The sequence below is a fragment of the Manacus candei genome, unplaced genomic scaffold, assembly GCF_025592945.1.
Source record: "Manacus candei isolate 608988 ecotype Guabito, Panama unplaced genomic scaffold, ASM2559294v1 h1tg000026l, whole genome shotgun sequence".
Lineage (NCBI taxonomy): Eukaryota > Metazoa > Chordata > Aves > Passeriformes > Pipridae > Manacus > Manacus candei.
The window spans coordinates 1,609,118-1,622,426 of record NW_026138074.1 but is presented as its reverse complement, the minus strand read 5'-3'; the positions used below and the strand labels follow the sequence as shown (position 1 = coordinate 1,622,426).

Here is a 13,309-nt window from a genome sequence, read left to right as displayed (position 1 = left end):
TGAAAATTAACCTTAAAAATAGTTCTTGCCTGAGTCAAGGACTCAATTCCCAGCACCACAATCCAGAAGGGGATATAAGAGGGAATCCATTGCAATGGGAAAATTTGCTCTGCTGGGCAGCAATATGGTCTAATGTCAAAAGAAGCCAATAATGAAACTTTGCAAGAGCTTCTAAACCAAGCTCTTCTCACATTTCCTTCCTTCTTTCCAGTAGTCAGACTGCTGCAATGTTCTGAACTTCTGCTACAAATGCAAGTAAAAAACAACAGGGCTCTAACACATTAATCAGAATACTTAACAAAAATGCACCCAAGGAAGTACAACAGTTGGGGAGCAGCAGTGTCATTTGGGTTTTCAGCATCTAATGGACTGCAAGGTTAAACAATCCCATCCAGAGGAACTGTAAGATAAGGCAAAGAATCAACTCCAGTACAGCCGCTCACTGATTTAACTACAGCAAATCTGCCAACATAATTGAATCTAAGAATTATCTCAGAGCTAATCTGCTTGTGCTATCATTAAGCCTCTTAGCTGGTCAACCATAAGCAGGATGACTATATAGCATGACTTTTTGCACCATAATCAATAGACTCCAATAAAAACAGAAATATTGATGAATCAAAGTTCAGATAAAGGGCAGTTTTAGACAAAGAATAGTAGCAGTGAACTCCCGAAATTTATTTAGGAGACATCGAATTATTCACTACAGAGTAAAATAAGTGCTTATAAACTTGCAGCTACCTCAGTCAAACCACAGAGTAAGCAGGAAGGCTTTGAATCAGACACCAACTGGTATCTTGGAAAGCCTATGTTAACAGGAAGTTCATTCTCAAGATTTTATCTCTCCAAGTAGCACTGATCCCACAACTGAATCCACAAAATTGAGCCCTCCATACGGGTGTAGCATTCCAAGGTGGCATGGGCATTGCTCAAGTAGTTTTAATGATACAAATATGACCAGAGAAACATACCTTGACAGCACAGGCATTGCGGATCACAGACCAGTTTTACAGTTCCACCATTGCGCAGCTTCATACATTAACTGAGCTGCCTACAACTAACGTGCAATCGCTGTCATTTAGTGACTAGAAAGCAGTTCTACTAACTATGTTTTTATAGTAACTCTGAAAGCCACTTGGTGTGTAGTCACTACTGGAATCTGTTCCTTTTCATAGCCCTTGTGCAGCACACAAGTGACAATCTCATTCCCACCAGAAACAGGAACAACACGACCATCACATGGGAAGATGCCAGTATGCCTTTGGTCACTCCACATGCAATTCAAGTGTATTTACTCTTTAACCTTGATCTTGGTGGCAGCACTAAGCTTCCTACAGAGACAGAACTGCCAGGTACATCTGGAGAAAAGGAATAGTTCAAAATGAAAACAGATCTAATTAAAACAGCCTACCTATCAACAAGATTTATCTGACCAACAGGCTAAAACACAGCTGCTAATTCCATATTGAGTTATCAGGACTTCCGATAGCTTACAGACCAGTTATACCAGTCTGTCTGTTCTTGCATTAATATGGAAGTATTGTGAAATAACCACTCTGTGAAACCAAACAGGAGTTTTGTAAGAGTTAAAGTGGGGTTATTCAAAAATATACTGATTAATTGCCCAGCCTAATATTGGAGACTTATGAGAGGAGGCACTCATTTTTACTGAGGCGCAGGGAAAGATATCCTTTCAAAATTTTAAACAAAGAACACACAATTTTCTGCAAACTAACAAGAAACACTCCACCAACTTTGACTTGAATGAAAAGCACTACATCCAGACAAGTCAAAACAAATTATGTCCCAGAAATGCTACTTCTGTTTCTAGCAGAAGGAGTACTAAACCACCCCTATTCTGGAAATCAAGAAAATTTTAAGGACTGCAGAAATAAATAGATTTCAAACAAATAAGCCATAAACTGGCCTCCACCTTAATTATCTCCCCTTTCTCAAGGAAAATTTTAAGCAACATAGGACATTGTTACAAAGAAAAACATGTACTGCTTTTAGAAAGCAGCTTTCAGCAGATGCTGCCTCAACAGCACTCATTCTGAGAATTCCTTCTACGGAGATATTTGAAAAAAAAAAAGTAGCATGCAGTCTATCACAGCAGACACAGTGGGAACTTTTAGCATTTTTCTGCATTATAATGACAACAGTAAGAAACAATAGTATTGATCAAGCACACATTTAAAGTAAAAATACTTAACCTGAACTAATTTCTGCGATACTAATCTCATTATTCTATCCCAAAGTAGATTGGCTAGAGTATAAATAAAATCCTCAGAGCACATGGAAAGATTAGGATCGAATTACTTCTACAAAAGCAGCTGGTAATCTGGTACAGGAGACAGAATGTGTGAAGCATCAAGGAGCTCAGGCGTGAGCTGCAGCAGAGAGGAACAACAGGAGTTCCCAAGACTTCCAGGCAAATCTTTCCAATCTGATCTTGCTCTCTGGTACACGTAAGTTCACTTACTCCCACCTGTGTTCCACAAACCGACCGAGTGCCAAGTTAAAGTTCATAAATATACATGGCAAAACTTGCAGATGACATGTTGGCACTGCTTCATTAGTCAGGGCTCTGGATTAAACTAGTCAGATGCTCAGAGGCTGCAGCGACAACTCGATATTTCACTGAGATTTTATGCACACACATATCAAACGTGGAACAGCACATATATAAACGTATGTGCCTAATAACATTAATGCTTCTTCAGCATACTGGTACCCAGTGCTCTAGAACAGGTACCAAGTTCTGTTATGAACTTTTCATTCATAACTGAACAAAAGATGTGTTGAATGGAAGATTTTTGTCTGGTTAGGGTTTTTTTTTTTTTTTGCACTAGATCCAGAGAGATCCTACTTCTTTCTACTACTGTCGTCCATCACGCAGCTAAAGCTGCTGGCAAGTGGGAGCTCATTTGTGAAACTGACAGAAACTTTTGTTTTACTTCAAGGGAAATTTAAGTTCTATCCATTTTATCTATCCATACAGTCATCTGGTCCTTCACTCACTAACTTACATTAAAAGCTGAAAACTCTTGCCTTCCATTAGCATTTTTACCATTCTGGTTTTCCTCCCTTATAATGATGCTCATTGAAAAAACAGAGAAGTAACCTATAATCATGGCTTAATGTAATTTTCTTATTGTCATCACAGGCTGCTCTGGCTCAGTTAAAAGAGGTTACAGTGACTCAGAGAAGGCATAGCTTTGTGAATATGGTCCCTGGGCTTGGAGACAATACTCCCTCCTCCAAGCTTCTTATGGTAACTCCGAAAGAGCCCTAATGTTTAAACACGGATCAGTTCCAGCACGGGTAGAAGCCAGAGCAATGCTTACAGTACATGCAATTGTTTAACACGCAGCAGTAAAACAACACATATGGCCAACTGGTCATCCTAACTGTTGTTTGGTTTTGTTTTAGCTTGGGGTTTTTTTCTGGCTTTTTGCTGTTGCTTTCCTGATTGCAAAAACCATTACACCCACGATTTAATCTCAGAGGACTGAAAGGTTCAAATAAGGTTACAGATTGCAAGGCAGAAAAAAGTGTCCACACGGAGACTTTCTCCCAAAGAGAGGGAGAACATGAAGCCTGGGTTCCCACTTTAACAAATGTTGCATCTTTTGGATATTTCCTACTATTCCCTAATTTTGCCTGAAAATAAGCTCATCTAAAGATGAAGGTTCGAAATCGTCAGCTGCAAACCAAAGCAGACACTAAGATCTCAAACTTGCTAACAGCTATAATGGAATATTTTAGTCATTTTAACAGTGGAATACTGCCAAAAGCTATCCCTAATCCCCAACGGCAAAGAAACCGAGGCAGTCTTTGCAGGTCCCCCCGCGATGGCTACGAAAACTAGTTTTGCACACGGGGGTCCTTCTAAGCGACAACAGCAGCAGTTCACCGGCAAATAATTCAGAGGCACAATTTTGAAGCGGTATTTGACCCTCGGCACACAATTACGCCCATCTGCCTCTTTCCTTCGAGGGGACGGAAGGGACAAAAAGAGCGCAGGCAGCAGGGACCGGCGCAGCGCCCGCCCCCGAGCCAGCCGGCTGTGAAGGTCGAGGGGCCCGAGGAGGAGGAGCGGCTGCACCTTGCTCACCCACCCGTTTCGCAGGCCTCTCCAGCGCACCGCGGCCGCCAGAGCCCCACTGCCCCCCGCACCACTCGCTCACCTGGGGGGGAGCGGGGGCAGAGGCGGCCGCGCCGGTTCCCGCGGCGCATCCCCGCCCGCGCCGCGCCCCCGCGCCCGCCCCGGTACCGCCGCCCTGCGCCGCGCACTCACCCCGCTCCGGGCCCCCCGGGCGGCGGGGCGCGGGCGGCGGCGCCCCCGCGGGCCGGGGGAGCCGCGCTGCCGGCGGCGGCCACCTCCGGGCTGCTTCCCCCCTCACGCCTCGCCCCCGGCCCGCGCCGCTGAGAGGCCGCGGCGTGCGGAGCGGGCAGAGCGCAGGGGCTGCAGTGGCTGGCTAGCTGCTGCTGCTGCTGCTTCTCCCTCCTCCTGCCGGCGCCTCATGTGCCCTCCTCCCGGGGCTCTCCGGCCGGGCCGCCGCCGCTCCAGCTCCCCGCTCTCCAGCGGCGCCCGGGGACCGCCGCGGAGCCCTCCCGCCGGGCGGCAGCGCACGTGGGGCGGCTGCGGCCGCTCCCCTCCGCCTTTGCCGGGCGCGGGGCTGCTCGGGCCGCGCAGCCTCCTCCGGAGGTGGGGCGGCGCGGACACCTCGGGGGCTGCGGCGCCGCCCGCCGCCGGCGGGGCAGCAGGAAGGGGCGGGAGAGAGGGAACGCCGCCGGCGGCCACCTCGGCGGCCGCTGGCTCGGTAATCGCAGCGCTCCCTTTCCCGCCCCCCGGAGGCCATTACCTCATGGCCCAGCCCTGCCGCGGAGGAGGGGCCGAGCGTCGCCCGGCAACCGGCCCCCTGCCGCGGGACGGGCTGGGCGAGGCGCGGGGAAGGGGATCTGCGCTGCCGGAGGGGTTTGTCGCTCTGCGGACCCGCCCGAGGGGGCCGCGGTCAGCGCTGCCCGGCGCTGCTCCCCCCGCTTCTGTGCCACGCCAAGCGACCTGATCCCTTTGGGAAGGCGGAGGGGGCGGGAACGAATGCACGATGTATTAAACACCAGAAAATCCCCCAAGAAAAAGTTTTTTTATTATTGTCCTACCTACAGAGAAAAGCTTCAGTCCAATTTCTTTTCCACTCTTTTCAGTGGTGCCCCGCAACAGGACGAGGAGCGATGGCCATAAACTAAAACACAAGAAGTTTCACTTCAACATGAGGAAAAACTTTACGTCGAGGGTGGCAGAGCAGTGGAACAGGCTGCCCAGGGAGGTTGTGGAGGAATGTCTCCCTCTCTGCAGACATTCCAAACCCACCTGGACGCGTTCCTGTGTCATCTGCTCCAGGTGACCCTGCCTTGGCAGGGGGGTGGACTGGATGACCTCCAGAGGTCTCTTCCAACCCCAACAATTCTGGGATTCTGTGACAAATTAAAAAAAAAAAAAAAAAAAAAAAAAAAAGACAAGCACAAGAAATCACAACTGCTTTTATCTGGAGCTCTCAAAACTATTTGTTGGAGGAGGGTTTGATTATTTTTGTCTAACGGCAAGGGAAGAACAGAGTTGTGTTCAAGGTTACAGCTGGTAAGGCAAAAAAAATGTTGCAGTCGTGCTGGTGGTGACAGGATTTCGGAAGTATGGAATAACCAGCGAGTGTGAATGGATTCAGGGTTTGACCCTGAATAACCCACAAAAAGAAACGATCCAACTCTTCGCAGATGCAAACAAAGAGAATCCCAGATGGAGATGCATGTTTTTAGGTGGCAGAAAAGAGAGGAGAAATGTTGCAAGGACAACAGAGGATTCGCAGGCAGCCGCCTGCCGAGCAGGCTGTCTTTAGAGCAAACCCCCTGCTAGTGACTAAGTTAGATGGGGCACGTGAGTCAACTTAAAACCTGCATGCTGTTGCCAAAAGGAGTGGGCTGCTTTCCCGACTTCTGGGAGGAGGAGCCAGGCACTCCTGTTTTTCCCAGGGGCTGACTGTGCTGCTTAGGGTTCCTCAGTGAGTGATTCAGTGTACTAACCTCACATAGAACTAACTGTATTTTTTAATTGTCCATTTTCTGCACAATTAATGAACTGAACTGATTCACCATAAGATCACAGAAGTATCAGGAGTGAGCACAAAGGATGAATTGAAACCGTTAGACAGGGAGGAACAGGACCATCCCTTTGGTAACATTGCACTCTTAAATCATCTCAGTAGTCTCATCTAAATCCTCCCTAGGAGGATTCGTGTTACTGCTAGGAAGTCTAACACCTTGCTGTCATTAAAAAGGTTGGTGCCTTCCACTCCTCACCCTCAGTACTCACCCTCACCCACCTGAGTCCCCCCATTGCTTCCTTTGTGCCTGGTCGTGTATACGTGTGACCCTGGGGTTAGGAAGTGAGCAAGCTAAATCTGGAGGCTTTAAAAAAGGGTAGTTTTCTGATTAATCCTGGAACAGCTAACTGTGGAGTCAGGTCTGAGTGACAGGGGTTGCACAAGAGAGGAAATAAGACTCTGAGCCTGTAAATGATGGATAGAGCCTCGAAGCAGCATCTGGGAATTTGTTATAATGTGTAACATAAGCTCAAGACAGCAGTGAGGAGTCACGGTCTGTATAGTGAAGGAGAAATAGTTTTGAGGAACAAGAGTTTGCTCTGTGTTTACATACTGTAAATGAGAAGCGAGAGGGGGGAAGCAAAGATAGGCTAGTAAGGGATAAAAAAAAGAGAGTTTTCAGTCCCACAGAAACAGAGGAAGACACAGAACAGGGACACCTTGGAATCCAGCCCAGGAAGAAAATCAAATGCTGAAAAAAAGAGAAGGAGGAAGTTATCTGCAGGCAGAGGGAAAACCAGGAAGTATAAAAGTGAATATCCACACAAACAATAGAGAGAAACAAGTCTGCATGATTATAGAGTTCTTATGAAGAAGAACCAATTGACCTGTCACGTCTGTAAGAAACAAGAATTTGAGATGTAGTGCTGACACTGAAGGGAGTCTTGTTAAAGTGAGCAGAAGTCCTTCACAGTGGGAGAAATGGTAATCACATGGACTATTCATACACAAACACAGCATGTAGAAGAGAGAAATTTGGGCTATGGGAGTGTCAGCCCCTTGCATGGAAGGTGTGTGTCTGTGCACTGGTTGTATGATGTGGTAGCTGTTGTTTGTTTCTGCTGCTTCAAATCCTCCTGATGAATTTTTTTGTTGTGTGGTGCAATAGTGAACGTAAGCATACTCCATTGCATTCTTACCACCAGCTCAATTCCTTCACATAGGAATTCTGAAGGTAGGAATCGAGGCAATAACCAGATACTTTCAAAAAGTTTCCTAGATGTCTCTGCTCTCTTTCCATTTCCATTATCTTCTTCATTTCCTCTCTCTTCTTGATTATCACATGATATTATCATATTCATTCTCAATTTTGCTTCCCTGACTACATCTCTAGAAGAAACTTTTTATTTCTGCCCTGCTAAAATACAGGACTTTTCAAATGTACTTTTCAGTGAGCATACTGTTATTTTTCTTGCATATTCCTAGGGACTGGCTGTCCCTAGAACCTTCTGTATAGTCCCTTAAAGCAATCAAAGAATACAATATTGCTTTAAAAGCATTTGCAGCCAGTTTCAGAAACCTCTGTTCAGTTTGCCAGCTGAAGATCCCAACTGCAGCTATGATTGTGGGGATAGACAATTTTAATCTCAGAGAACAAACTAATTCCTACAGGCATTAAGAAAAGTTCTGAGGAAAAACAAAAATCACTAAAACATACCCCATGACTGTGTTTCCGAATAGCTGTGTCGTGGACTTAAGAAGAAAGTCCAAAAAGAGGAAGTGTTGCTTCCTCTTTTTGTTCCCCCTGCTGGTACCTGATGTTACTGGCCTTATTTCTCACCCTTTCATAACAGCACGAACTAAGTAATGCTGCAAGTCCTTTACAAGAATCGATGAAGTGTCTACATAATGCTGCCTGTACAACATCTTTTCTCGTTTAAATGGTGTTTTTTATAAAGCTGTCATTGCTTTTACTTGAATATCAAAACACACATTCTTGCAAGCTGACTGACTGAGCACTTGAAAATTAAAAATGTGAGTAGTTTTCATTGATTTTTTTCTGGGTTTATGTTTTTGGGGTTTTGGTTGTTTTGGGATGGTTTGTTTGTTTCTTTATTTGTTTTGTTTTACAAGAAGTTATGTGATGCTGCCTTTGCTGGAAGAATTGAATCAGCAGAAAAGCTTTTCTTGTTCAGAGCTCTGTGCTTCCTTCAGTAAGCATCAACCAGCACCAATGCCTTCCCATTCTTCAGCTGCACCTCTGCTGGAAATTTTTTTCCTGTAAAGGGGCTGCATCTTTCAGGAGCAGTACCAGTTTATGGAATTGGTTTGAAGTGTTATTGTGACCGTGACCTAAGGAGAGCAGACACATGTGATTTGAGGAAAAAACACGAGCAAGATGAGAGGCTAAATAAAAGTAAAGTTTATGGACAAGCAAAACTATATAAAGCATGTACATAAGCTGAGGAGACAAATAAAATCAAGATAGAAAGATCTTAAAGAGAAAACTCTTTAAAAATTTGCTGCAGAGTGGATCATAAATAATAAATATGGCAAAAGAAGCATTATTCCAGACTTACAGTTTGAAAAGAAAAACATAAAGAGACCAAACAGTGACTCAGAGGATGGGGTTTTGCACATATTTGACATTAATGAAATGCAAGTTGGAATAAACACTTTGTAAAGCTCAGATTAGCATTAAAAGTGAACTCAAGTACACAAAGAGGAAATTAAATGCAAGATAGTGGGATAATGATAAATGTGCCAGGCATCCATTCAGCAAGAAATGGAAAAAAAACGTAATCAAGCAAAGCCAAATGAAAATTACACTGTGGAATGATGATAATAGCTTCAAGACATTGTGAATTCTAATCAGGATGCAAAAGACATCCTGAGTATACAGGCTGAATCTTCAGAATATGCAACATAAAAGCCAATGCTTGCTGCTGAAACAGGGAGTCTACATATGTGACAAAAAAACATAAATCTTGAGTCCAAGCTGATGGATGTATTTGAAGAAAATGGGATTTCTCCTGACATGTTATATCTAGAACAGACAAAAGTAATTCAACCAGTACAGCACCTGCTTTACACACTATCTATTCCATTAGAATAAGCAATAGTTTGAACACTGAAATACACATAAAAATAAATAATTTTACATAATCTCAAAATTACATAAGTGGCACAATAGTCCCTGGAAAAAAGTTAGATACTGACAAGGCTTATTCAGCCCTCCTGCATAAATAAAAATAGTCATTATATTTTGGAAGCCAGCAGGTAGGCTTGGGTGTTGAGAATGCTGTTAGTAGTGAACCTTGTAGCTGACGAGTATCAGGTCTGCCATCCAGGCTCACAAATCAGTATCAGAGCTGATGATACTCAGGAATGTGATATGAGGAATTCCTGGCAGAAAGTGTGGTAATCCATTACAATTAACCCCATCTCATTAGCAGATAATACAAACAAACATACAAAAAGGAAGTTGGTTTTGATTGTGGTATCACATACAGCTAGTTGCTGACTTCCCAGAGAAACCCAATGATTTTGGGAAGGTAAAAGTAGCTTGTAATATGCTAACCTTTAAAGGTATTAAGAGAGTATTAAAAACCACAGAGTATCTTACCACATCTGTTTTCAACCTTAGACACGTGTAAAGCATTGAGACCATAATAGAGGAAGAGGCAACACAAACATGGTATACATGCAGTATTGGTGACCTTACAAGCTGATCCAGTGAGGTGAGATTTGAAGCCCTGTTGTAAAAGAAACCACTAGTAGTTTTTTGCCTCACCAGTGAAACGAATGCATCGGCAAGCACTGTTTTGCAATAATCCGAGGAGCTACTGAAGAATTTTAAAAGTCATTGCTATTCCCAAATATCAGCAACATATGATAATGAAATGGTAACATTTGAATTTATTTAATGAATTTGAGAAGGACCAGTGAATACAGCAGTCTTTTACCAGAAAACCAAGGTGATTAAATCATAATATGAGAACCTTAATGTTACCACAGAAGTGCAAAACTAAAGAAAAACAAAGTTCCACTCAAACAATAAAAGTATGTGCTAGTTTCAAGAGGATGTTGGGAAAAAAAATGAGAATAAAATGCACAAGATAAAGATGTGCTTATGTCCACCATTCTGTCAAAAAGGTCAAAGACCAGAGAAGTGGTTCTATGTACTTCCCAGGAATGACTGAACTGTCAAAGCAAATGGAACATAAAAATATTATATTCGAGCTACTGAATCATCATACCCAGGATGCTGAGAATAGAAATTCTCCTGAGAATGGGGTCAGTCTGGAATAGAAACAAACACCATGTACTAACCAGATGGGACAGAGCATGAGTAATCATGATATCTGAGAGAAAAGCTAGGACATGTGGCAAAATAGAACTCTATAGCATTTTCGACAGGCAATAGAGCAGACTGAAGAACAGATCTTACAAAACATGGAAACACACCTTAAAATTACAGGCTACTGGTCAAACCTTTAGGAACCAGGCAAAATGTCAGAGGCTTACGTAGTATCCATTGAGGGTAGAGCAGTGAAGTGTTTAAGCATGCCTGAACTATGTGATTGCAATCACGAGATCTGAGTTTACCTTAAATTAGATCATACATTTATTTGAGAGCAAGAATTTGATTACATCTGACTGTCCCGTATAATAGCCAGGCAAATAGCAAGGCCAAGTTTGCTGTACAGATTGCTAGGAGTACTGAAATGGTACAAACAGCAGAGAGAATATTTTGCATTCCGTTCTTGAAAGTTGAAAATATTCCCACAGAAAAGTTCACTGCAGTTGAGTACAATGTTTGAAATCATGTTCGGTAACAGAATAAAGGAGTAACAGACTGAAACAGGAAGAAAAGAGTCTTATAAATACAGCCCTGATCTGTATTTGTATTTAGATTATCTCTGCAAGATAACTCTCATACCTGAAGCAACTGACGTGTTTGAAGAGAGAATTCCTCATGCTTACACCAAATCAAAGGGACAATTCCCCATCTGGAGTATACTGAAATTGTGCATCCAGATGGTAAGAAACATAGAGACATGTAATGAAATGTGTATCAACAATAAAGAAGTGCCATAGTTCCTAAATGAGAGGGGTGGGAAAAGAAAGGGGTATAAGTTAACATGTCTCCCTATGCCTGCCCTTAATTATACTGAATTTTTTTTTATCATGGAGATATTTAATTTGAAAAGCTATAAATGTCTTGTTCAATTGTTACTAAACATTTGTTTAAGTGTGTGTCTCTCTGTAATGCTACTGCCACTATTACATGAAGATTTCAACAGACTTTATTGTTATTAAAGTTCATACAATCTTACTCCCCCAAAATGGGATATTTACCACATTTGCATAAACCCAACCCCTAACCTGGACTAATTTAACACAAAGCTCTCACAGGATAAACCACTAGAAATATGGAAGCAAAGACAGTGCCTTGATAATTATTGTGGCTTAGTTTGTCTTCTTGGACAGGGACAATGAAACTGACTTTTCTAAGATCTGGCATTGAACTATTGCCAGGACTCGTGTGCAGCTGAGCTAATATTCTATTCCTTCTTCTTTATATTAGTCACCCTTATCAGAGCCAAAGATAAAACACACGTTTTTCTAAAACCTAAATAAATCCCTCTTCAAAGCATACTTTTCTTGCACATATTAAAAGAAACTAAGTGATGTCTACTTACGCATTCAGTTTATTTATATCTAGTCAACTACTCACGTAAAGAAATAGAAAAATTACTTTGTTTGTGCAGCTTCAAAGCTGTAGCTTCATTGATAATTACAGGTCAACTCTGCAATTAGTGAAAACTTATGCTGCAAAATGGGATAGAGCCCCAACTTTCTCAGCCTGTTGTTATAGGGAAGGTGCTCTAGTTCTCTTGTCAACTTCGTGGCCCCCCTCTGGACCTGCACCAACATTCCATGCCCTTCTTATGTTGGGGACACCAGAACGGTATGCAGTACTCCAGGTGGGGTCTCACAAGAGAAGAGCAGAGATGCAGAATCACCTCCCTTGCCCTCCTGGCCACGCTACTTTTGATGCAGCCCAGGATACTGTTGGCTTTGTGGGCTGTGAGTACACACTGCCAGCTCAATTTTCCATTTTCATCAACAGGGAGGGTTTGGTTTTGGGTTTTTTTTCCCCTTTTTCAGTATTAGAGAGAGGGTTTGGGTTTTCTCCCCCCTTTTTCAGTATCAGAGGGGTTTAAATTCATAATGAAATCTTTCTGACAGCGGGAGTAAAAACCTGACCATCTGTTATCATACAGCGTAAAAGAAACATTGACTCCTTCCTGTAAGTATGCTACTTCTTTTATCAAATTTGGTTGAAATGGGTCAATGGGTTCAAACCTGTTAGGAGGTCAAAATAAAGGTGGGACAATGGGCAAAACAGAATACTTTACAGCTTGCTCTAGGACAGACCAAATGTTGTTAAATGTTCTGTTAGAATTATAGGATGGTTTGGGTTGGGAAGGAGCCTTAAAGATCATTTAGTTGCAAGCGCCCAGCCAAGGGCAGGGACACCTGCCACTAGACCAGGTTGCTCCAAGTCCCATCCATCATGGCCTTGAGCACTCCCAGGGATGGGGCACCCACAGCTTCTCTGATCAACCTGTTCCAGTGCCTCACCACCCTCACAGTGAAGAATTTCCTCCTAATATCTAATCTAAACTTACTTTTTTTTTTCAGTTTGAAGCCTTTTCCCCTTGTCCTGTCACTACAGTTACTGATGCTGCCCATGAGAAAGGGACATTTGACTTTTTCAAGGGCCTTACAAAACCAAAAGCAGACAACTACCCAACGAAACAAAAGAAAACCAGACCACCCTGAGATGGAAAATAAAGTGAAAACCCACTTGACTGCTAAAAACAGAAGATGCTTGTTTCAAGGGCTAAATTTTGACATTTGTGGCCCTCAGTTAGGCACTTACAGAGCGCCACAGCAGGGCTGACGACGCTACCTGCTGATCTGACTATGGAGGTTTAATAGAGGAGCCCCAGCGACCCAGAGTGGAAGCGGCGGGCGGAGCATTCCCGAGGGACACACCAACCCCAGGAGCCCCTCACCCCAACATCCGGGAGTCCCCCCCGGGCTCGGCCCGGTGGTCCCGCCCTGGGCGCCTCCTGGCCCAATGGCGGCTCCGCTCTGCTTCCGGCGTCCGGCCCCGTCTCCTGGATACGGTC

General features: G+C 43.7%; 1 protein-coding gene and 1 long non-coding RNA gene across 2 annotated transcripts in view; both read right to left on the bottom strand.

Annotated features, from left to right (window-relative positions):
* The window catches only part of TRAK1 (trafficking kinesin protein 1), a 130,018-nt gene extending 125,511 nt beyond the window's left edge, over positions 1 to 4,507 (bottom strand). The window contains exon 1 of the mRNA XM_051789191.1: positions 4,301 to 4,507. The gene's annotated coding sequence lies outside the window, so the exon portion shown is untranslated. The remainder of the gene's footprint in view (positions 1 to 4,300) is intronic.
* Positions 4,508 to 5,076: 569 nt separating this feature from the next.
* On the bottom strand, positions 5,077 to 13,163 carry LOC127471837 (uncharacterized). The gene is made up of 4 exons (XR_007904776.1): positions 13,057 to 13,163; positions 7,822 to 8,456; positions 5,378 to 5,481; positions 5,077 to 5,249 (listed from the first exon to the last, which is right to left on the bottom strand). It is a non-coding gene; the product is annotated as an uncharacterized LOC127471837 (long non-coding RNA).
* Between the last annotated feature and the right edge of the window lie 146 nt (positions 13,164 to 13,309).